We start from the raw sequence: 26,164 nt of genomic DNA, 5'->3' as shown, positions 1-26,164 counted from the left end.
AGAACCTAAAACTAAACCATTTTGAAAAAAAATTAGTAGTTTAGAAACTAGATTCAAAGGACTACAACTTTTGTTTTTGTCATATCTTAAAATTTTGAGCGTAACTATCCTCAAATTCTTGTTGAAGTTCATAAATTGCTGATTTTAGGAAAAGGATGTCCACTTATACCCCCCTTTTGGCAGCACAACCTGGTGCACTTACCCATATAGCATGAGGAGTTAAGAGTAGCAATATAATCATCAAAGCACATCAAAACTTGATAGTGTCAAACTTGATAAAGAAGTAACTAACATCCTTCATGAGGGAAAACTATTCATCATTCCAGCCTACTAGAACATATTCCTTTGGTGCATTATCATTAGGGCCCATGAAATCTTCATGTTCATTCTTATCAGGGGCAGAGTTCTGGGTGTCATTGGAAATATTCAAATCTTTCATCATCTTATCTAGTTGATTTAGTTTAGTAGGATCCACCATATCCTTGTATTGATTTAGATAGTGGATAGCTTTGACATCTTCCTTGTGAATGAGAAGCATTCCATCTCAAACTAGCATCATAGATTGAGCCATAGATATCTCCAAAAATGTATAGGTTTACTTATAAGCCCAATAAGTCTTCTGGAGTACTTGGCCAAGGAGAACTCATATGCATGTGTACAAGCTTATAATTTCATAAAGGCTTTATAGCATAAGCTGTAGCAACTGCTTGTGATATTGTTGTTTTAAACCTTACCTTTTAGGAAGGACTTATAGTTCCATGCTTTGTTGACTGCCTTTAATTTTTTCACTATATAAATATCAGCTCCAATTACATTATTTTAATAAAAAAAAATTCTCTTAGATGAAGGATTGGTAGCTTCACTAATATTTCTTTCCAATTATGTCAGCTATGCAATCTAAAATATGAAATAGTGAGCAAGAAGAATGGATTGAATAACATTGACAAGGTGATAAAGCAACAAGACCTTCAATATATGAACAAGACCTTGCTATTTTTCATGGCATTGAAGCATTGCATGAATAAGGCTAGGTTTCAATTGAAAATTCTGATTTTCTTGGCAACATTTAATTAAAAACACATTAAGATAAAGACAACTTTCATTTTAGTTGGATAAATCACAAGTGTTAACCAAATGAATAGGGAATCATTGTAGGATATGCACACAGTGGGTTTTTTTCAAAGGGATTTGGAGCTTCTTTTAAAAGTACAATTGTAAGGTACAAAATGTGACTCTATAACATTTTCCAACATCATCCCTATCTCAATCCTATATCCAAATAATGGAGCACATTATGTCTTTATGCAAAAATGGGAGATCTAGTAATTTTCAAAAGGTAAGAGGATTGATAAAAGATAGAGGAATAAAAGAGCTACCTAGATGTAGCTGGATTGAAATCTATAAAATGGTTCATTATTTTGATATAGGGTTAAGATTTCCCACAAACATATGAGAGTATGAAAAGTTGGAAATTTGTCTTGAAACATGAAGACAATGGATATATTAGTCTTTTAGCTATTCATTTTTTTTTTGGTGGGTTAAAATGATTAGAAATATTCTACTTAATTTCTTTTAGTTCCTCAAATTTTGTTGTTGTTTTGTAGTTTAGCTTGTTAGGAAGATATTCTTCGTAGCATTTCAATGGTCTATTGTTAATGACTGATGCATTTCTTTATTATAGTAAATTATACTAAGAAGGAAAGACTTTTAAACCTACTATTAGAAATGCTTTAGAATAACTGAGAGGGGAGGGAGGTGGGGGGTGAATCAGTTATTCAAGGTCCAAATGTCCAATTCAAACTTTTGATCAAGTAAAGTGTGCCCATTAAACCATTCATTCATCCAAGCTTAAATTTTTCTATTCAGTGAGTTACTGTAAATCAGCATGCAAGCATAACACATGAAAAGATCAACACATAACACAGCGATTTACATGGAAACCTAATTTGGGAAAAACAACTAGTAACATGCTACTCAATTCTCACTCTTTTGAAGTGATGCCCTGTTAAAGGTTACAAAACACTGTTAAATGTGACCTGGTTAAAGGATTTAACCACCCTATTAGAAGTGGGTCTGGTTAGAGGACATTAGAACATTCACTTGGAATGCCACCCTATTAAAGGATTTATAAATGGTTGTTAAACCAACATAAGTCCATAGGATTTTTCCCTAACTGATTTAATTGCTAAAGAGTAACAATAAGTGGTTTTGACTCGATTACAACATATAACTTAACTTGCAGATTTCATATCACCATCCAGCTCATAACAATGCCTGGCTTTCAGTCTTTGCAACTTTTGATAGCTTCCCTTCTTTTCAAGCTTTGTCTCCTTGAGTCTCCATGCTTAATGTACCAGTGCAATGATCTCTTTCTAACCACTTATCAAAGAAAAGTCTTTGTACTCTGGTCTTTCGTTTCCTAGATGTCTTCTCCTTGATACCCTTCAACCATTTCACAATTTGGCACACCAGCAACTCTTGCTTCTTGGCCTGTGATTCCTTAGAATAGAAATTTGGAACTTCTTTTCCTATTCAATTCTTCCTTCCTTTGATTTCAATTCATATGGATTAGGTAGGATTCATTGAATCTAACCCATATTTTGTTCCTTCTAAAAACATCATGAAGAATTCTCTTGAATTCACTCAAAATGGTTTACATAGAATTTTGTGCCACCAGCTCATCATCCTTATCCTTCAATTGGTTTACAAAATTCAAGGTAACAACTTTGTTAGCTCAGATTTGGAGAATCTTTGACATTTCCAATAATGCAGCAGCTCGGCACTATTGAAATTTTGGTGCTCGGCACATACTATGTTACTCGGCACCAATTATGTTTTACAAATGCTCGGCACCTATTGTGAATTCACTTGACATCCACTAAGTTTTCTATTCACTCAACACTTGAACTTCACTCGGCACCTGAAGTTCACTTGGCACACACTAGATTTTGCATTTTTTCGGCTCTAACTGAAAATTTTCTTGGCTTGAACTAGCTTACTCAGCACTTACTAATGAACTTAGTTTAAGATTTGTAGTCAACCTTGTTCCAACTTATTCTTCCAAAGTTTCTAAGTGTGACCAACTTTTGTATCTTCAAGTATGTTATCAATATATCATTTAACCATTGTCTTAGCTAATCCTTGCACTTTATTACAAAATCATAACTCAACCTTTCCCTTAGGTGCTTTTGTTACATCTTGTTGATCAAATCCTCTTCATCAATAAACTAAGTGATAGTTCTCATATCTTATAAGCAATTATCATTCCTACAAATAGCAGGTTTGACATCAATGACAAAACAATGATTGAAAACATTCTTTTAATAACAATCTCCCTCTTTGACAGTAAACCTTTTCAGTTAGTTTTCCAACACCTGCATGTAAAAATCTCATGAAAGTGATGCTTGTATGTGGAATCCTCTTTGTGCAAGGTAGTGAGAAGGACTAGTCATGGAAGAAAAACAAATGAGTTCTATGATTTCCTACTACATAAATTTTGACGCATTCTCCATGGTAATTACTTTTAAGAGTGATCTCGAAGGAAACCATAAGCAATCTAACCTAAAATATTATATTGCATTATTCAGGTACACTATATTACGTCTAACTCTAGATTTTTTTTGGAGAAAATGGGCATGATTATTAGTCCTAATTTGTAATTGGGTTCTTTTATATTTTTTCTTGGGTAACAAAAATTCTAATTTCTTATATTCGACATCATTTTCCATCATTTATCAATAATTATAATAAAGAGCTAAAGAGACCTCAAAAAAATTGTTGATTGCAGATCAATAAACTAAAAGGAAAGAGGAGGGGACATCAGCCAAGGTTATAGGGAAAGGCCTTTCAGTTAACTATCAATTTTAGAATGGTCATTTGTCTATTGAAGTAATGGATTATAAAATAGGATTACTCTACTCAAGATTGAGGTAAATTTGATAATGAAAGATTATTTGAATAATCTATTACATCGAATAGTTTTAACTATATTCATAGGCTTCACTCAAAACATAAATTTAGGAACAATTTCATTTTTTAAGAATATGGAAATCATAGTACAGATTTGAAGGAAGTACATCATGACTATATTGGCAGTTTAAGTTTTGAAGCTCAATGGTTTCCTTTGTGCATCATCGGTTATTGAATTATTGACATCAATTCAATGATTTCAATATTGCCATGTCATTGTAAATGCTTTGTCACCATGAATGGTTCATCACTGTCAGTTCATTTTTCATATCGTCTTTTGTGTGCTCTAGCCACTTCCTTGACACCATGCTTCCAACCTTTCTATCACTGGAAAATTAATAAAGTTATTGATGACTCAGCTGCTCCATCCTCTATCATCTTGCTTGATTTTTTTCATATAAAAGACAAAAAGACTCTTTATGGATGCCACCATTCATTTTCATGGTTGCCATGTATATCTTGTAACATTCGATGAAATTGGATTGAACAATCAGCTTCATCATGCTAGTTCTATGTATTGAGCAGTGGCTAGTATTATCCCTATGATTTGTGAGATTATTTTGCAGACAGTCGGCATAGGTTTTGCATCTCTGCATATTCAGCAATGTGATAATATTGCATGTTCGATTGTGTGTGAGGATGGGTGTTAGGCTTCTCATATAAGAACATTTTTTTCTCAAATATATGAGATTGATTTATAGTTAGTGATCTGTGTGGTGTACAAGTAAGGCTTTGAAGGTGATATTGAAACTATAATTGATTAGCGTGTTCAACTTGTGCATAGAGCTTTATGCGTACTCTTTGTATCACTTCAACTGAGAGAAGTATGAATGATATTAGAGATTGTGTCATTTCTAAAGTAAAAGGAGGCATGCTTATGACTACGAAGAACTTCAATAATAAGCAAGATATTTTGTATTGTTTTGAGATCATACTATAAAGGATCTATGTTTCAATGTGGCTAGGTTTTTTCCCTCAAGTAGGAGGATTTTCCCAGGATAAAGAATCATGTCATCTACTCATATGCCTTTGAGTTTCTATTTTTTAATTTTTTTTATTCTAGTTTAAAATATTCAACATAAACAAGCAATCAAATCATTTTCAAACAATACATGTCTTCAAATCAGAAATCAATCATTAAATGTCTATCAAATCAATGAATTCATCATTCAAACTTCAATCATTCAAGTGCATCTCTATCATACCCACATTCATTCATTCAATCATCGATAGAAATAAAAAGAATACCAAAGTGAAAGATAAATAATAATTTCGAACTAGCCATATTTGGTAGGAGAAACATTCGATACACATTCGATAAAAAGTATTTTGGGTGATTATTATTGTTTGAACTTTGTATACTATAAAGATCTAAACTATTATAAGTGATTATATGTAGCCATTTTATATGCATTTATATATAATAATTATTTATGTGAATTTTATAATTTGTTTATCTAATGATCAATGTATTGTCTATGTAATGACTTAATTAAGAAAGTATGTATAAAACACAAGGCATATATCTCAACTTTTGTAATTGATCATGATATGGGAAGTGTAGTAGTCATGATTGGGAGAAGGGTGATAAGGCCACCTTCACCTCATGGTTGTGAAAAGAGAGTCCCCATGGAAAGGGGGAGAAAGTGGATTGCCTTTGGACTTAGGAAGGATAGGCTTTTGGGGCACCTTTTTATGAATACTCCTTAAAGTCCTTGTGATGCTAAATGGGTGTTTGTATAGAACACTATGTATAGTTCTTAACTTTTGTAATTAATCATGATAAGGGAAGTGCAGTAGTCATGATTGGGAGAATAGCGATGAGGCCACCTTCTAAGCATAACACCTCATGATTTTGACAAGGGAATCCCCATGGGAAGGGGACCAAAGTGGACTGCCTTTGGAATTAGAAAGGATGGGCTTTCAGAGCACCCTGTTGTGAGTCCTCCCTATAGTCACTATGATGGTAAATAAGTGTTCAATCATTAGAAGCAAGTTAGGAAATGCAACATGAAGGAGAATGATGATAGGACCCTGGGCTAGGTAGCCCATCTCATATGTATGGGAAAGGGACACATGAGGCCAAGGGAGAACTATATATCCACACTTGGGCCATTGTGATTTAAGGGCAAGAGAGAAAGGAAACATTCCAAATATTCATGAGGTTGGACAACTTAGGAGCGGCTTTGAACTAGGAGCTCCATCATCAGTGCTTAGCATAGCTCTATTTATAGTAGAAAAACTCATTATTTACATTTGATTTTTGGAACTTTGACTTAATTTATGCTATTATAGGTTTACATTGAGTTTGTACAAAATATGTTGCTATTGAAATTTTGTCAATAGTAACCATCTAGATATCATTTATGCACTATGGAGTATGCTTTGTGCAATGCAATGTAATCAATGATATGGATAGAAACAACAAATCTTATTATGTATGATGCATAGGTTAAACTCTCTCTATATCTCTACACTATGTAAACATGCTTAACTTCCCAAAAAATGAGTAGTTTAATTCATTGGTGGGCTAAAGTAGACATTCTAGCCCCTAGTCAAAGTTATATTCTTTGATGCAATCTATAGTTTAATTCACTGGTGAGCTTAAGTGGACATCCTAGGCCCTATTTAGAGTTATAATCTTTGATGTAGTCTGCTCCACCTTAAAAATATGTAATGTAAAGAAATGAGGTCAGATAAAAGCACTTGGTCAACTTAGGCACACCAAATACCTCTGAAGTGTAGTATGTGTCTATGATATTACTTGTTTGGGGATGTTTATAAAGGGTCTTAGCCAAAACAATAAACAAATCATCAAAAAATCTGTTATATTTTAAATGGGTAAGTCTGGGCTTACAATGGCATGATATTAGACTGGGTCATAATACTTAAAAATACGTAATCTCAAATCAAATGATCTTAGAAACCAAGAATAAAACTATTGCCCTAGTGTGCCCAAAATAATTTTTTGTCCGCCAAAAGAGCACAAGGGTATTTATCTTATTACCACTATGAAAACCCAACCTTTTATGCACAAAAGGTTCAGTGCAAGTCCAGAGTAACTTTTGGAGGAATTGAAACCTCTATAAAACTAAGCCAAAAGGTATTCCAAGCTTTATGAGGAATTCCTATCTATGAATTGTGTTGAAGTTTTTGAATAAAATTGTGAATTAGGTCCCAAGAAACTTACTTGTTTTCTAGAAGTCCCTTGGTTTCATCTTCAATAATGCAAAGAGTTTTTGATTCAAAAGATCAACAACTCATTGTCCAGATCCATCTCGCCTTCTTCATCATGAGGCAAGTACTTCACAAACTTACCATGTTCATGTTGTTTACTACTAGTCTCTAAATTGTTGTTGTTGAATTGCTGAATTTCATTTTTTTAGAATGATGTAAATTTGTTTAGTTTTCATTTGGTTGATGTTAGGATTAAACCACAGACAGAAGTAACAATTACATGCAAATATAACCAATAACAAGAAAAATAATGGATCACACAAAAAAGAACACAAGGCACCAAGATTTAACATGGTTCACCCAAACTCTGGGCTACATCCATCAAATAGCAAGTCCAATATTTTTATGATCCAATGATTACAACCTGATTAAAATCTGTAATACCTTACAACTCAATATTGTCGCAAGAACCAATTTGCATCACACCTTATGAAAACAATCCCTAACCCTAAGCCCTTTTATACAAGTATTTTAACTGCTTTAGGGTTATAATTAATAATTACATGTTGGTCCAAAATTCCAATAAAATAGGGCCCAAAAATTTGTATGAAGTATGTACAGTACTTTCCTGATAAGTCACCACAATCTAACAATTGATTCTCTATTTTTTTGTGTTGGTTCATTTTTATTTAAAGTTGATGAAAGATTGTAATAATGCAAAAATGAATATTTTTCCTCATCTTATACTATTTTCACATTAATATCTTGTAGAGATTTTTTTTTTTTTGGATTTTACAAGGTTTTCATAAGTGACCCAATATGTAATTGTTTTGCAAGAAGTGACAATGCTTCAAAAGAATTTTTGAAGATGAAAGTGACAAGGACACGAATCAAATGACACCCATGGTATGATGATGGATTGGAAGGTTTCCATTTGGGAATGTATTATTCTTTTTTTTTATTCTAGCTTATAGCTCATTTAAGACCACCTTGATGAAAGGTTGAGACTACTAGCAAGAAGAGGACTTTGTTAGAGTCATCTACAAAACCTAAAATTACTACTGATAAAAAGGAAAAGACAACAGTAACTAGTGAAGCACAAAAGTTAGGTCAATGCTTAAATACTTTCTCATTAACAATGTGTTGATATTTTGAAAACTAGTTTGATATTGAAACTTGTCTTAAATTATGAAATTGGTAACATGACTAGAGGGAAGTTTCAATTATTTGAAAGCAAATAGCTTACACTCAATTAATAATAAATCTAAGTGAATATGAAGTTATTTTAGACTAAATTCTAGTTGATATGGGTGATCAACCTTATTTTTGTGTACTTGCTTACCTTCTACATCACTATTCTCTAGCAGATTTCATTTTCATGGAGCATTTAAGGAATTGGTTAGATTTCTCCAATGTTAATGACTGAGTGAGTAGTTATAATTCCAATTGAATTATATTATAGGTTTTAGCATTTGTAAAAAATCTTATGTATTCCATATGGATGATGGATTTTCCTTTGTGCTTGCTTAACACACGTGGAATACACTAGTGGCTTTTCTGTCTATAATTGATATGAAATAGAAAAAGAATGAGGATTTGTGTGTTTATTATTGTTCCTATTATGTTTACTTTTTATGATGACAAAGAATTTCAAACAAGGAGGGAACCATAGTGGATACATTTACATCTTTTTCTACCTTAGTCACTGATTAATTCCTTTTAAACATATATGCACTTGAAATACAAATATTTTCAACCAAGAAAGAGAAATATGGAAGCAAATAATAGAGCTTTAACACTGTCACATTTTTAAGCAATTAAGATTCATGAAGGCATCTACTAAGCTTGGTTCTATTCATAGATTTGTATCCAAAGATTCAAGGGAATGATGGGATGTCATATCTTTTTTGGTCTAAACTTTTTGTGACACAAGAAAAATGGCAACCTATCTAAGGGTTTCACTTTGGCTTGATTAAATCAGTTTGTTGAGCTTACTGCATTAAACTGAGGATATTCAAATGAACTCAAAATCTTTATTGTTGTCATGTGTTCGAATGGAATGTATTATATATATAGTTTTCTTCTGGTTCTTGAGATTGACTCCACTACTACATACATTTGGTAAACACTTATTTTGTACATTCATATGCTAATCAATTGAAATTGTAGAAGCTATTGTGAACTTGGGAATATTTGATTGAGCTTAGTCTTTATTGCGGTCATATCCTTCTAGGCCAGAAGAAGTAGCCAACAACCTATTTCCTACTAGGGTTGTACATGTAACAGTTAAAGAGGATGCAATGCTACCCCTAATTGTTGGACATTGAAGAATTGCCTGGTCCATAGCCCTTAAATAAACAATGTTGATCAAGTTGAGATTAGAAACCTTATTCAACATGCTTTCACTTATTTTTTTCTCTTCGGCTTCTACATCAGCACTCACAAAGGGGATAGGAGCCCACAACAAAGATGAAGATTGTCAATTTGTGGTGCAAGTTAATCAGTGAGGAGGAGTTCTGGAACCATATTGTGCGATCAAAAAATATGAAGTGCCTCACACCCTTGTAATTATTTCAATATTCTTAGCTTCTTTGAGGTATTCTATAAAATAGTTCACATGCCTTACCTATGATTTGACATTTTGCATGCATCCTACACTCTCTCATCTTGCTGATGTTGGATTATAGATTGTGATTTGAAATGATGATGCTAAAAAATACAAACAATCATATCCAAAATGAACTTGCATTACAAATGGATTGTGGAAATCTAATATTTTTATATTTTGCATGCATGTCTACCAGGACAATCAAGGACAATCACAACTTAAACATATATATATATATATATATATATATATATATATATTATTATTTTTATTTTTTTTAAATTTTTAAGTTGTGATTTTCCTAGTAGACATGCATGCAAAATTTTAAAATATCAGATTTCCACAATCCATGGGTAATGCAAGTTTGTTTTGGATTTGATTGTGTGTGTTTTTTAGCATCATTGTTTCAGATCACTCTCTATAATCCATCATCAGGATGAGAGAGTGCAGGATGCATGCAAAATGTCAGATCATAGGCAAGGCATGTGAATTGTTTTATAGAATGCCTCAAAAAAAAAATTGACCAAGCATTGGTCAAAATTTTGGCCAATGGTTGGCAGTTTCCTACCAAGCATTGGTCAAAATTTCAACCAATGCCTAGTAGTTTCCTACCAAGCATTGGTCAAATTTTTGACCAATTCTTGGAAGTTTTTGACCAATTCCTGGAACTTTTCGACCAAGCATTGGTCAAAATGTCGACCAATGTGCAAAAGTTTTCTACCAAGCATTGGTCAAAATTTCAACCAATTCCTAGTAGAAATTACACCAAGGCTCTAGAAAGTTTTTGACCAATGGATTGGTTAGAATTTTGATGAGAAAAACTTTGACCAATTGGTTGGTCCAAATTTTGAGCAACCTGAGTCAAAATTTGACCAATATTGGTTGAAAATGGGTTTAAATGTACTAGTGTATCCCTAATAATTCAATTTCAATGAACTTTAGCCCTAACATTAGTTCCAATAGGTTAGGTCATGATATGCACCCTAACATAAACTTCACCTTGACCTCCTCACCCTAATCTTAAGTCTAATTAAACCTTGACTAAAACGTAATCTAAAAAATAAATAAAACCATACAACCCCAATCCTAAATGTCTTGTATCACAATGCTAACCCTCATGTAAATTTAATCCTAATCATAACTCTAAACATTATATGTTTACCCTATAATTGATCTTGATTCTAACCATAACCATAAAATGTAAACCCTAAACATAAACTTTTAAACATAAATTTATATCATTTTTACTCAAAAGTTATCCCTAAACCTAACCATGATGTGAAGACTAACTATACTTTTTTACAACATGATCCTCATTTCTTAACTTGAAAAAACCCTAATATGAATCCTAACTAAAAAACTTCAATCTATATTTATACTAACCCTAAACATTTAATCCTAAAGATTTCTAAACATTATATTAGTTCCCTAATGTATTGATCATGATTGTAACAATATAGCTCTAAATCCTAACCACAATCCTAGCTTTAACCCTAATCATGTAACTATAACCATAACATAAACCTTACTCCTAGGTAATACTAAACCCTAATGGGCTAATTATATTAACTTACTCAACATTTAACACTAAATCCTAAACCTAATCATATTTCTACTTGTAATGCTGACGTAAGTCTCACACTAATATTAAACACAATTATAACACTAACCCTAACTCTAACCATAATAGCTTACTCAACATAGAACACTATTCTAAACACACGTCGCTTTAACCCTAGCCCTAAATATTTTCATAACCCTAAATGAAAATTTACCATGATTAAACCCTAATAATAAACTAGGTAACCCCAAAATTAACCCTAAAACCATAATATAAACCATAATTATGATATAACATTAACCTTGAATGCCAACCCTAATCAAATTAATTTATGCACTATGAGGCACATACAATAAGAACAATATGTAGTACTAATTTTATAACTCTAAGCCTAACTATAACCCTAATAATAAGTCTTAACCTAATCCTAATGTTTTAACTTTAAGCCTAACCCTAAAATTAACTCTAAACCTAACATCAACTCTAACTCTAACCATAGTCCTACTTATTTCCCTAGTAACCTTAGCCATGATTGTGATAATATACCTATTAAATTATATAGTGAATCTATTTCTATATTTAACCTAGTTATGTGTAAGGTAGTCCACACATGTGATGTAGACTCTACCTAGACTTAATTGAAACAATTTTATGAAGTTCTCGCACACTGTATAATGTACACATGTACATGTTATGTCCACTTCATGTTTATGAAATTCTATGTACATGTACATTACATATGTCTATTTCATGTTTAAACATGTAATTCCCCACCAAGGAATCTAAAGAATTAACCTAAAGTTTTACTAAGTTTGGTAACATTTTTTTTTTTTAAATCATGAAAATAACCATTCATAACTTAGTAGCGAAAGCAATAACATCATTCAACTAAAAGTAAACATAAACATACATAACAAGTTTTATTCTTCATGGATCCCTTAAAGTTGAGTTACATCTAAATTAACTATTAATGCCATAGAGTATGAAAGGCTTAAAAAAATATACATATGTGAAAATAAAGATACATCACCCTCATCGAATCCATGATACAAGTGCAATAAGTAAATGAAACCAATAACATGCATGATACATCATCATAGAATATATAAACATCCATCGTAAAAGATAGCCATAAATCATAAACACAACACATAATTATCTAAGTGCACGGTTCCTCCCAACCATAAATATCATCATTAGACCATCATGGGCCCTAGCCATCCCTCTGTGTGTAACATCCCAAGTCATCGAAGAGATCATCAGTATTAACATAGTAGGAATGTCACTCCTAAATCACACTACATCATATGCAAAAAAGAAATCTATTATGCAAAGTAAAGCATAAGACAACATCATCTAATATATGCAAATCATCAATGTAAGGATATGTGTCCACCATCATAAACCATGAGTAGAATGAAGATAGATGTCAACAAAAAATGCATCAGCCACAGTGTCTCAAATGGATCTCAAATGATAAGAGTGGAAAAGCACTACCACCCAACTGCGTGGTACCCAGATGGTCCACTCCCACCGCACTAAGGAGATAATCTCAAGTCCCAAATAGGTTATCAAATCACATAGCACAAATACTTTCTAAGTCAAGCAATCCTAAAATTATACTAACTCAAAGGTTCCAATCACAAATTGACATCTAATCCTAGAGGCACACAAAAACATGTAGGAAACCTACTATGCAAGCGAGAAAGTGTCATCACATGGATCACACTAGATTTAACCTGGTAGTCTCCCAATAGACATCGGCCCCCTAGTGATCCCTATGGGGCCACTAGTATCCTCTCATACAGACAAGGCATACTACGGAATGCAAGGTCGCAACCAAGCGTTCTCTCTAATCTCATCCTAGTCTGTACTAATGTAACCCTATACTAAATATATATATATATATATATATATATGAAAACCATGAACAAGCATAAAGAATCATAGAAAAAAAAATTAATTAATCATCTTTTACAAGAATATGAACAATGATTGAGTCATTCTCAATTCGTAAACCTCATAATAGAAGAAGATATCATCAAAATAAATTTCCATAATGATATTAATACATAAAGAGTTCAGTACAATAATGAAGTACAATATCATTCTTAGATGCCTAGGTCCAACATATGGACTCTACAAGAATCAAATTTTGTTTCAAGAAGTAACTTCAACAGTCAACCTTAGCTACTTGTTATTCAACTTGAAAGACCTGAAACACACACAAAAATGCAACACAACACAAAGAGGGCTCAGTACATATTGAGTTAAAAAGTGTAGTCCACCTGCATACTTGTTAGAATAAACATATATAAAACCATAATGCAAATATCTGAACCTCATAACATAGTGCAATTCTAAAATTAATATGCAAGAAGTTACCATCTTCTTAACAACGCAAAATTAAACCCGCACTAAGAATAACTAGTAAATGAATCATATATATACTGGGGTGTCATCACTATGGTGCTAAGATACTGCATCTATATATGGTAAGCTCATAGACAACACATAGTGGGATTCTCTATGGTACTCGTGAAATGACGTAATAGAGATTTTCCTTGTTCTTCGTACTTAACCTTACTGGTTTAAGTTATAGGTAAGACCAATTATCTTTTGTATGTAATTAACCCACCCAATTCATCTTAAAATTATCGCTGAATTAATTAACTGAATAGAATAATTTGATATTTAGCCACCTTAATATACGTTCATTATAGCTATCCTTAAAATACACATCAAACAAATATTCTAAGAATGCACATGCAACGAATAACAGCTAGTTTTCACATGATATTTCATTCTTCATCTTTTAAAACTCTCATCTTCTACTGTCAAATTTGAAAGTAAACTTAGGTTATTTTAACAATAGAAATAAATACTACAATATTACGATCTCGTAAATATAACTAAACTATAACACCAGTTTAATGATATTTACTAGTCGTAGTACTATACTACTTATTCCTACTGTTATAATAAACTAAAATTATCATTCGAAATGACCAAGATAATGAACAATGTACATATGATATTCTTGCTTTTAAATGACATGTCACCAACATATATCATAATCTGTCTCATAACTTAAAATGACTTTCCATTTCATTTATAAACAGAAATACATCTTTATAAAACAAGATTATGTTTCAAACATCTTATCTCAAAACAATCCGCAAATGCTTATTAAGACACTTCATAGTAAAATCAAACATTATTGAATCCAAGTGCAGCCAATGCTTAACAAAAGATTATCTACAATGTTACTGAATATCCAAGTGTCTATTGAAGTTTTACCACTGTTTAACAATAAGATACCACCCACTTATATCTACAATCAGTATATCAAAATAAAATAACTGAATTCAATTTAAAATACAACTCACAAATATGCAATGTAACTTACATCATATCAATGACCAAAAATGATTAAGATGTAAAATCCCTAAACTATAAGATGCTCTCTAGCTGTTCACATAATGGCCTTAGTGATATAAAAACATCTATCTATGTCTTTGTTATAAAATAATGCCTTATTTTGTTGAGAACAATACCACAATACAATAGTTAATTAAAACTCAATTTCCATTATAAATTAATGGGTAAATTATGTTGTCACAGAGTATTTTTCTACTTAATTCGAGCTTCCTACTAACTATTTGACACAATGTCATTACCTTCAGTTATCCCATATTGTTCACTATCTTACTATTCCAATATACAATAACACAGCTATAGAATTCAAACATTCTATTTTTTTAACAATGACATATCCCTTATTTTATATCATTTATATCTTAAAAATAGAGTGACTGTGCCCTAATCAATCATGAGTCTGTAACCTAATGTGAGCTCATATCTGTGGCTGAACCACACATATCTATGTATTCTAAGATATGGGTTCCTTAGAGCTCAGCCCTGTCAAAGCCGAATACCCAAATATAACATAATCACATACAACTAACTGTCACAAGCATGAGGCTTCGACTGGGTTCAACTCGGAGAAGAAATATATGTTTAGGGAAAAGCCAAAATTTATACATATAGTGACCTCCAAATTGATATCTCCATACTCCACATTCAAAGGTGGATATATACAAAGCTAAGCATCGCACATAGTGCCATGCCCTGCATATACCCATCCTTGAATGTAAATTCATAATGTGTAAAACTAATAACCATTTACATCATGATAATTGAAATAACATTACAATTGCAAACAAAGAGAGAGTAGGGTAAGAAATTTCCCCTATGTAAAATTGAAGATGAAAAATGCTCTGCAATTCAACTCGACGCCAAAACCCCAAAAGCCAAGTCAAAACTCATAAGCAATCTCTATAATGCCAACACACATAACTTGCAAATGACTTCACAATGGGGTGAAGTAGAAGAACCCAACAAAACAACAAAAAAATTCTAATGAGTATCTCCATCGAGTTTAACCACATAAGCAAGTTTCCCTTCCAACCAACACCCTTCATTATGCCGATACCTCAGCAACAAGATCATAGATGTGACTCAAAATAGAGCAATGCAGCCTAGTTTTCGACCCATATTCTGCAAAAAACTCAACTCACTACACAAAATGGCCGACTAAACCATTGGTGCCATAAATCCTCATAACAAGTATTTAATACACAACATGAATCATAGAGCCGTGTATTCAGTAGTACCAAGTCCACTGCCATAAATTTGGCTTTCAACACAATGAAAATGTTTTCCTTTTTCATGGCATTCGATACCCTTTTAGGGTTGTATGCCATTTAAGAAATATTAAACCCCTTTTTAAAACAAAATAGAAAATATTTATGCCAACCTCCACTTAGGGTGTTTAGACCCTTTTTAAAAATATATATATATATATATCTATGAAATGTAAACTGTGGTTTATTAAACCCTTTAAAACAAAATGAATATAAGTTTTGTAATTAAGACCATCTCAAGGTTATATGCAATATATAGTATTTAATCCCTTTACAGTCACGTATATGAAAGTACAATGATGAGTTCTGAATGCATATAGTATATTACCATTTAAATGTATTTGCAATATCAAGTTAACATACAATATAAAACAGAATGTAGTTTACAATGAGTTTGAAACATAATAAACATAATTGATACCCAATCAATATGAAATCATTTATATGCCAATTGCAAATCATAACATCCTAAATCACATTCACTGCTATTAACATAGTTCAAAATAGAAAATATGTTTAGCATCAAACTTGTGATTCAAAGACAGTAATATAACCAAGTTCTTCAGAAATACAAACATAGCAATAGAAAGAAACTTATAACACAAGGTCCTAATTTGCAAAAAAACCCGAAGTAGTGGTCAGGCATGACAACTAGCACTCAAGGCATGGGCAAGAACAAACAATTATCTTTTTAGGTCCATTAAGTCAGTATTAGGTGTGAATGTTTTCACTTATTAAAACAACTTACAATGAGTTACCCTGGCAGCCTCTTAGGGCCCCAGCCCCCCATTGCAAGCCACTTCCCGACACTACAAGTAGATAACCTACCCTAAGCTCATGGAATCATAAATCACAAAATAACAAAATATAATCCACAATATAAACATCAAATCTTCATGAACAACTGAAAAGCATCCATAGATAATCATGACCATAACAGTTCTCTATTGGCAACTAAAGGTATCACTAATAATCACAATAATCATTGGTTTTTAACAAGCAACCAAAAAGTATCTCAAAGTAATACTGATCAAAGACTCCAAAATGGTTGAATCAAAACATGTCACAACATGACATCATCAAGATCAGATACCAATTCATTCCCATCAAAGTAACTAAAAAGTAATCCAATACAACTGATCGATAACTCATAAAAAGGTTATAGTTTACACAAGAAGACTGAAGACAATATCAATCAGCATGCCATCACATAACCATGGTTGAGTAAAAAATATTGAGATCAAAGACATCATCATAACATCACAATCATAACCCCCGAGCCTCTGGTAGATGTCCTATGGCTGGTCAACAACTAGTCAACCCAAAACCCCAAAACAAGAAGCATAGAGAGAATACAAATACAAGCACGTATTTTGGTTTTGCTAAAATAACTTAATTGAATGAAATATGGGGTCTCAATTTTCATTTAAGAGTTGAGTACCTAGTAAAGGAATATTATTCATCTAAACCCACATGTTATTTTGTTGAACCAGATGTTCTTTCCCATTACTCTTAAAATTCAATTTTCTAAATATCTAAATATCTATTATATATATGCATTTTTTTGATAATGGCCCCCATCATTTTTCAATGGATCAATTGAAAATTTAATAAATTAAATTAAATCTCCATCATTAAATTATGGTATTACAAAATAATTAATTGTTAAAAGAAATAATCTACTAATTCAATTCATTTATCAAACATATAATAATTATTAAATATTAATAACATATATATGTGTGTGTGTGTGTGTGTGTGTGTGTCTGTGTGTTTATAAAAAACTATTAACATTAAATAATGATAAATCTTAATAGCATCATATAAAAATAAAATTATAACAATCGATTTACAAAAGCAAATAAACATTAATACTAAACCCTGCACATATTATCTATGTTTTGGCGCAGGTATCGGTGTGACCGCAGTACTTACCCGTGCCTATTGTCATCATCCTTTATTGAGCTGAGCCACAATAGTCCCTATCCTATTGTTGGTTGTAGGTACACTACTTTCGCAAGTACCTTGTGACTTCTAATCATAGGCGGGGGGGTACAAAATTCGTCCCTCCCCAAATATTATATTTTTTTATTAATACATTTTAAAATAAATTCTTTCAAGCATTTTCAAATATTTTTCCTCTGTAACAATTTAAAGATCAGTGTGTGTGTGTGTGTGTGTGTGTGTGTGTGTGTGTGTGTGTGTGTGTGTGTGTGTGTGTGTGTGTGTGTGTGTGTGTGTGTGTGTGTGTTTGAAAATGTGGATGTATATTTTAAAGGAATATATTTACATTAATGTCTATGATCATATGTATATAATTTTTTAAAAAATGGATTTTTTTCCAATTTTATAAATTAAGATTTTTTTCTAGACTTGCCTAATTGATCCTTCTAATAGGTTTGTCCATACGCATCTGAAAACCCTAACCCCATAAATTCCTCAGATCTATGCATATGAAAATTTCTTATATAGAATCTAACTACCCATGACAAAATGCATACAACCAAGATATTAAAATCCTCAAAAAGCATTTAGAAGACACGAAGAAGATAGGAAGTGCAAGAAGTGAGTTATCATAAGCCAAAATCACAAGTGTCTACCTGGACACTGATGCTAAATCCCTTCTCCTCAAAATCTATAGAGCAATGCTCCTTCCTAATCCAACGTTCTCGGGTCCTCCAAAATGCTCTCTAAGCTTCTAGGAGTGCCTAAATATAAAGAATTCTCAGGAAGCACCTAGAATGTCTCTAGAAACAACCAGAAAGTGTTGACAACTAAGCATGAGTCTTTTTCCAACCTTTTAGATGAGTCATAAGGTTGTAGACACCATGTGCTTAATTTGTGTGCTAACTCCTGTGTTGTTGACATATGTGCAATCAAGAGGTGCGTTTACTCCTAGGTAGACTTATAACTTTTATTTTAATTATTTTATCTTTTCTATTATTATTATTATTTATTTATTATTTTATTATTATTTTATTATAATTAATTATTTTAATTTCTTTTATTTAATTCTTTTTCTCAATTAATTTCCATTTAATTAATTAAAATCAAAATATCAAAAGATCATGATATTATATTAAATTTTCCCAAATAATTAAATCATTAATTAAATCTTTTAATTAAATGACTTAATTAATAGAAAATTCACCATAGACCTCCAAGATAAAATATATCCATACAAAATCACTCTAAAGGGTTGAAATCATGAATTATGTCATCTGACACATTCGGAAGGTAAAATATCTCAGATACTTGTCCTACCTTTCTAGGACAAATGGTTTAAGGATTTAGGATTTGGACTTGAGAATTTATCTCCCCTCTCTTACCATTGAGATAGTGTGATAGGGTATGCTCATCCTAGCAATTCAAGGAAGTCGATACCTGGTACCTGCAACCTACATAAAATCCATGCATGTACATACAATATATATATATATATATATATATATATATATATATATATATATATATATATATATATATATATATATATATATGCATATGCTAAGCTAAATAGGCAATGACAAGAAGTGGTGCATCATGTAGATCCCAACTAGCAGGTGACTACGACTCCCTTCCTTAACCACATCAGAAATGCCATACAATAAGAGAACAAACACGCACACCATACACATGCAAGTATGGGGTAAGTATCCATAACAAAACACATGTGATAATAAACCATCTAACTAATCATCATCAATAACTAGAAATAATGTAATAATCATCATGCATATATGAAATGTAGAGTCTAAGTAATCTCATCACATATCAACTGAATCTATAATAATATCTAATAATCTCAAAATAATGTTACTAACCATCAATCATAAAACTAGTCTAACAAAGTTTGACCATGATAACAAAAATGCGACCTAGGGGTAGGCACTACAAAACATGTGTTATTTAATTTCATGTGTTTACTAAATTCTAGTTTCTTAAATATCACCAAGTGCAATAAATTTCAAGTTTATTAAATATCATATTTTAATTTAGGATGTACAAAATAGACATGTAGTGTACTATATATGTTATGTTCACTTTATGTTTACATGTATTATATAGTTTAATTTCATCTTTACGAAATTCTAGTTTCTTAAATTTCATTGTACTTGATAAATTTCAAGTTTATTAAAAATGTCATATTTAAATTTAAATGTTAGGTTTACAAATTGTATACATGCACGCATACTACATACATTGACCTTTACATGGCAGATAAGAAACCTTATATCCCCCCAAGTACTAGCCTCCTATCCCCTGAGTAGTAGCAACCTCCTATCATCCTCGAGCAACAGCCTCCTATCCCCCCTGAGTAGCAATAGCATGTTATCCCCCTTAAGTAGTAGTAGCCTCCTATCCCCCTAAGCAGCAATCTATTCCCCCCCCCATCTGCACCCTATTCTTGTAGATTAGAAACCTATCCCACCTAACATGCTCTATGATCACACTAACCAAGAGATTCAGAGACTTCATGAATTCTTAGCTAGTAGCACATGCTCTAGTGTGTATAGTATTACATGTCAGAGCATCTTATAGAGCCTCACACATATTAGAGATGATATTCATGGTTTTGCTCCATATTAGTCACGTACTATATACATTGTCCTTGATAGTAAGAGATGAGAGATCTCTTCAGGTCTTTCACTACAATAGGTACATGGCTTAGTGCCCAAAGAGACACTAAAGAGGGAATGTTTCCTCATTATCTTCCATTAAAGTATGTGAAGGGGTATTCTTCCCTTAAGTGTATAGATCCATAGATGGTTGCACTTATATACCCATGTTTTCTTTCTGCTCATGGTTGTTATCCGAATAATGAACAAATTCCACTCTATTTTGCATGACAACTTTATACTGAGGTTCTCTTAGGTAGGGTGGTTAACTACACTAATTTACCATCACATTTAGGATAGGGGTGTAGTAGACTAGTTAATGGGTAGTAATTTCATCCACCACTAAGACATAGGTCAATTTTTGGAGAGAGGGCACCTACTATTTCTTCTATATTAGGTCTTTCAACTAGTGAGGCCATGCATAGTACCCAGTTGTGGGGGGTGATTCAAGGAGTTGGAGAGATTCCCATAGCTATCAGATCTATTTTGAGTGATGAGGTTGGTTAGTATTTTATGTCTCATCAGTGTTCTAGATCATCATTTGGTGGTTCATCTTGAGGAGACTTGTACAGTAATGCAGACATCCCTTCACTGGCTAGCTTAGAGGGTCTCGTTGGAGTGTTGGCACAAGATACTATGAGTAGTCTTGTTGAGGATCTATTATATTCATATAGATTCACATCAGATTATCTTGACATATCCATATCAAATGTTCAACATCATGTCCATGATGGTACTAGGACACATCCCCAGCCACATTCCTCTCATCGATCAGGTAGTGATCATGGTGCTAGTACACATCATGATCTACCTACTGACCACTCTTTTGTTGTAGAGGGACATATACATACTAGTATAGACCCTTTAGCTAGTGTAGGGCATGGTCAGAGTTTTGATGTAGGTCTTGATGATGTTGACTTCATCTTGTCGACCACAAGATGGATGGACTTATTGACACATGATGATTCTACATCTATGTCATCTCATCTAGTCATTCCACTTGGCTCATCACTATTAGGACGTGTGCCAACCACCATTCATGCTAGCATAGATGCAAAGATGAAGCTGAATGAAGCTTAACAAAATATGGATATATTGGAGGACATGATCTATGCTAGGCAGTCTAATTATTATCAAATGCCAACATCTACACAGGTAAATCTATAGTTTTTTTACATTCACGTTAAAATTTCAATTGTTTGTTCAACTAATAATTTGTGCACATATACATATCATGCCTTTGTAAATAAATACATGTTTTAATTTGATTTTTTGCACACATGTGTGTATATATTGTAGGGGGGGCATGCCTATTTTTACTCCATCTTTGATGTCAGATCATGTACATCTTGACTCATTTGATGATGTCAGTAATGGACATGTGATTTTTAATTAAGTATGAAATTATGTACATTGATTTCACTTTCTCTTGAATATATATAAGGGTCAGCACATCCTAGTGAGCATCTTGATCGTCAATCTTCAGACTGCACTATGAGGAGACATTATGATGATAGTCCTACACCTAACAATCTATAGTTTTTTTTTTATTATAGATTATTTGATCTAGACTTTTGTACAAATTATACATCTTTTTGTTATTTTTTATTTGATAGACTTTCATCCAGATTATACATATTTTTGTTATTTGTTATTTGATCTAGACTTTCATCAAGATTATACATATTTGATGATTGAAATACATATATACATTCTCTAGACATTTATTTTACACATTAGATTATGTTGGATTATGTTAGACTATGTTTTGTTACATGTTAAATTATGTTGGATAATGTTAGATTATGTTGGATAATGTTATATTATGTTGGATTATGTTAGATTACATGTTCTTTTACATATTAGATTATGTTACATTATGTCAGTTGATGAAATGATGTATACATATGAAATTGGTTAGGGTTAGGGTTAGGTAATTAACTTTACATAATTCCTAATTACTTAAAAAATTCCTAATTCATAATAATGCAAGTGATATTTAGATATGATTAAAGTCGGGTCCTAATTTCATCCCCTTAAGACATGCCCTAATTGGTTATATACAGGTTCCTAATTTCCATAATTAGTCACAAATCACAATTTAAATTTCACAAGTTAACTAAAAGAGTAAAAGTAATATATAATTAGTTACAAGTCCTAATTTCATCCCCTTAAGACATGTGTTTGAATTTCTTCCCCTCGAGGAACATGTCCTAATTAGTTGCATACAAGTTCCTAATTTCTATAATTAATTACAAATCACAATTTAAACTTCAAAAGTTAAATGAAAGAATAAAAGTAATATATAATTAGTTAGAAGTCCTAGTTTCATCCTCTTAAGACACAGTCCTAATTTCATTCCCTTAAGACAAGTGTTCAAATTTCTTCCCCTCAAGGCACATGTCCTAATTAGTTACATACAAGTTCCTAATTTCTATAATTAGTTACAAATCACAATTTAAACTTTACAAGTTAAATGAAAGAGTAAAAGTAATATATAATTAGTTACAATTCCTAATTTCATCTCCTTAATACACAAGTCCTAATTTCATCACTTTGAGACAAGTGTTCAAATTTCTTCTCCTCAAGGCACATGTCCTAATTAGTTGCATACAAGTTCCTAATTTCTATAATTAGTTACAAATCAAAATTTAAACTTCACCAGTTAAATGAAAGAGTAAAAGTAATTTATAATTATTTCAACCAAATTTTAGATTTCAAATAGTTCAACCAAATTTCAAAATGTTCAAGTTGTTTCAATTTACAAGTTGTTTCTATCTCATATCAAGTGGGTCAACTCGTTGTTGGATAACATTTAATATTTTCCCATGACCATCAATATCGAACCTTCACTTATGTATTCCAGTTCCTTTGATTGGATGAAGAGTTAGAACAATGGTAATAACATGGTTAATATATTGATATACCTTATTATTAGGTTGATAATCAGTGAAATGAATGTTAGAAATGCTTTAGAATAACTGAGAGGGGGGCAGGGGGGTTGAATCAGTTATTTGAGGTCAAAATGTCTTATTCAAACTTTTCACTAAGTATAGTGAGCTCTTTCATCATTCATTCATCCAAGCTTTAACTTTTCTAACTAGCGAGTTACTATAAATCAGCATACAAGAATAACACATAAGAAATCAACACATAACACAGTGATTTACATGGAAACCCAATTTGGGAAAAACCACCAATAACATGCTACTCAATTCTAACTCTTCTAAAGTGATGACCTGTGAAAGGTCTACCCTATTAAAGGCTTACAACACACTATTAAATGTGACCTTGTTAGAGGATTTAACAACCCTATTAGAAGTGGACCTAGTTAAAGGACTTTAGAACATTCACTTGGAATGCCACCCTGTTAAAGGATTTACAAATGGCTATTAAACCAACCTAATTCCATAGGATTTTTCCTTATCTAATACAACTGCTAGAGATTATTAGAAAATCTTTGACCTAACTACAACATATAACTTAACTTGCAGATCTCAGATCACTTCTAAACTCATACCATTGCTTGGCTCTCAATCTCTGCAACACTAATAGCTTGGCCTCCTGTCAAGCAGTCTCGATGGTCACTATACAAGTGCAATTATCTCTTCTTGACCACTTTTAGAAGTATAGCCTCTATGCTCTTCCTTCTTCTAGATGTCTTCTTGACACCTTTCTAATTACTTTGCAGTTTGACTCTTTGGTAGTAGCAACATCAGCAACATTTGTTTCTTGGTGTATGACTCCTTAAATAGAAGTCTTGGAGTTCTTTTCCTACTTGATTCTTCCTTCCTTTTGATTTCAATTTGTATGGATTAGGTAGGATTCATTATATCTAACCCATATTTTGTTTCCTCTAGAAACTTCTTGAATAATCCTCTTAAATTTTCTTTAAAATGGTTTACATAAAATTTTGTGCCACCAGCTCAACATCCTTATCTTCTAGTTAGTTCACAAAATTCAAGGTCACTTTGTTGGCTTAGATTTGGTGAATTTTTGTTATTTAAAATAATGTAGTAGCTCAACACTATTGAAATACTCATGGTTAACACATACTGTGTTACTCAGCATCAACTGTATTTTTTCTTATGCTCGGCACCTAAAGATCACTTGGCACCAACTAAGATTTTATGATGCTCGACACCTAAACTTCACTCGGCACCTAAACATCACTCAGCACACACTATAATTTCTTATTACTTAGCTCCAACTGAGAATTTTCTTGGCTTCAACTAACTTTCTTGGCACCCACTAATGATGTTAGTTTAAGCTTTACAGTCAACCTTGTTACAACTTCTTCTTCCAATATTTCTAAGTGTGACCAGCCTCTGTATCTTTGAGTATGTTGTCAATACATCATTTAACCATTGTCTTAACTAATCCTTGCACTTCATTACAACATCATAACTCAACTTTTTCCTTAGGTTCTCTTGTTACATCTTGTTGATCAAATCATCTTCATCAATCAACTAAGTGATAGTGTCAGTCTCAAAATGGTTTTGACATTTGAGTGCCATCACACTTAACCATTTTCTACATTAGAGCCAAGCACACTATGTATGCCAAGCCACAACATGAGACAAGTCAGAAAAACCAACAGGTGCCAACTAATCTTCAGGTGTCGAGTGAAGAACAAGTGTTGAGTCACAGACGATGTCGAGCAAAATAGAAATGCAATAGGAAGCTGAGTAAGCCAGTTTGTTACATGTGCCAAGCATCTGGAATCAGTAAGTGCCGAGTAATATAGAATACACATATGAGTTTGTAACTTCACTAATTTAGATGTAAACCATTTTCATGGCTGGCATATAAAAAATCTCGAAGGATTAAATTAATTAGATCAAATCTTTTGTATTTCCTATGAAATCTACATGCAACCAATAATAAAAGTGCAAGGAATGAGCGAGAAACAGAGATTCAATATGGATCGTAGATCCACATCTAACCCTGTCTTTGAATGTCTCTATAAGGAAGACTAAATCTCATTGTGAATGGACAAGGGTGTGTAAGGGAAACTATTTTCAGAGTGAAGAATATCATATCTCAAAGGATCAAGATCAGAGAAAGCAGATCAAGTGCTTATATTCAATAATCAAAGGATTGTAAGCTATCAGGTTTATTACAACTAATACTCTCTAGCAATTGTATTAAAGGAAACCCTATGGTGATAGGTTAGCTTAACAGTTATTTTGTAGATCCTTTAAATAGATGATTAAATCCTTTAATAGGGTAACACTTCATGTAAAGTGTTTGTAAATCCTTTAACTAGGTCACTATTCATACAATGTAAAGCCTTTAACAGGGCAGGCCTTTAACAGGGCAGAACATCAAAAGTGGTTAAACATTATTACTGCACTGATTTTGTGGGTATCATCCCCACTCTAGTTTTACCTTCTTATTCTGGAGGGTTTCTAGGTTACCAAAATCTCAAGTGTTATGTGGTGGTACATGTTTGTTTTTCATAGTTGTTTGATATGTTTATATGCATGCAATCTACTTTCAGTTTAAAAAATTAAAAGGGTTT

Source organism: Cupressus sempervirens, chromosome 10 (assembly GCF_028749045.1).
Source record: "Cupressus sempervirens isolate cs-2001-9-10 chromosome 10, ASM2874904v1, whole genome shotgun sequence".
Taxonomy (NCBI): domain Eukaryota; kingdom Viridiplantae; phylum Streptophyta; class Pinopsida; order Cupressales; family Cupressaceae; genus Cupressus; species Cupressus sempervirens.
Note: the sequence above shows the minus strand (reverse complement) of the source record.